The sequence below is a fragment of the Lupinus angustifolius genome, chromosome LG08, assembly GCF_001865875.1.
Source record: "Lupinus angustifolius cultivar Tanjil chromosome LG08, LupAngTanjil_v1.0, whole genome shotgun sequence".
Lineage (NCBI taxonomy): Eukaryota > Viridiplantae > Streptophyta > Magnoliopsida > Fabales > Fabaceae > Lupinus > Lupinus angustifolius.
In genome coordinates, this window is record NC_032016.1 from 14900477 (window position 1) to 14902364 (window position 1888).

The following is a 1888-nucleotide window of genomic DNA, read 5'->3' on the forward strand; positions in this document are numbered from 1 at the left end:
AGTTATGGAACTCAAAAAGACACGTTTTGAGCCATACCGGGCGGATTTCGGCCCCGACAGTGGTCCAGAATCGACTGTCTCCAAAAATTACCAAAGTTTACCATAAAATAGGAAATTAAATTTCAAGACTAAAACTCAACTAGAGTTTCGTCTAATTCTTTACCGAAAATTCCCAGAAATTCATTAAATTCATTTTCGAATATACAATTAATGAAAATATTAGTAAAATCTTATAATTCAAAATCGTAAAATTCGCGGTGTTACAATGAGCAATATGAAGTCTTGTCAAACATGAAAATAAAAAATTATTTATTTTGCTTTAGTTACTGAATTTTAATAAATAATTTTTAAGGGTATAAAAGTCTATGTCATTAGCAAATTTGTAAAGTTGAATTATTTAAAGCACGTATACTAATAAGAATGACATGATAAACAATGAACTATTTGATATAGATTTTTAATGAAACTGGATATAATATATTTGAATGGTTTAAAGAATGTATGAGAAACGACTTGACAACCAAGGGTCTCATTTATACTTTTCGATGAATATATTTCAATTAGGTGAAATGATGATTTCTTTGATTATTATAACTACTTTCCCACATTTACAGTGAATGTACTTATTGCTTTTAGATTTCCACCAAAATGTCTAGCTTCATTCTTAGAACCTCCAAACTAATTAAAGCCAACTATGATGATTGGAATTGAAGCCTTGGAATAGTTCTTATGTATGAGAAGCCCCTTAACACTATGATATGATATATGTTAAGATGTTTGTTATGAGATTTATTAGAAAGAGAATAAAATATTATAGTTAATTATTTAGATTTATTAAATATTGATATTATATGAATAATTCTAGAATGTTCTTATTGTGATATGATGACATTTGTGTGGTCATCATTATTTTAAGATTTCTTTATTTTCTTTAAATAATGCTTTTTCATCTATAATGGAAGGAAATCAATAAAATATGAATATCATCTTCTAGTATTATTTTTTCTTTAGGAGTAGAGTAACTAATAGCTTAACTCCTAGATAAGAGTAATTTGTTCCCTATCACACCATTAATGGACCCACTATTAACAGGTGGATGCCTATAATACTGAAGCAGCCAAAGTTTATAAAAAATACAAGGAAAATTATTTAAATGCTAAATGCATTTTCTTGACATCCACGAGTTCTGCATTTCAGAAGCAAAACTAAGCTACATCTCTCTAATAATTGCTAGAGCATTAAGCTTTACCCTTCAGTTGATATGATAGAATTAGAGTGGAAATAAAAGAGTGAGAGAGAATGAAGAGAAATAGATGATTTCTCCTCTTTGGCCGGGAAGAGAAAAAGAGGAGAGAATTGTAAGTATCAGAGTGCAACTAAGAGGGAGGGGGGTGAATTACTTATCTTAAAATAATGACCGCTTTTTCTGCAAAATCAAAATTAAAGTGCAGCGGAACAATATGCAGAAAAATAATAGGAAATAAAATGAAAGAGATAAGGAGAAGAGAGTACACAATGAGTTTTATACTGGTTCACCTTCCTGTCCACCGAAGGTTACATCCAGTACTCTTGCCGCACAAGAGATTTTTCCACTAAGAATTATGAGTTGTAATTACAATATCTCACCCCGAGATCTCTATGTACCTTACACACCCCCTAATTCTTATACCCCTGGAAAACACATTTCCAAGTGAATCTATTCCCCTTTCTTTTCACACCCCGTGAAAGAAAGAATTCTTTACAAGAATGAAGAATATTCAACTATGGCAGATTGCCTTTACAAGTATAAAACTTATGTAACTTGCAATCCAAACTTTGAATATATATAGAAGTATATAATGCTCTTTGTAAAAGTCTTTGAAACACTTGAAGCAACTTTGCAAAATTA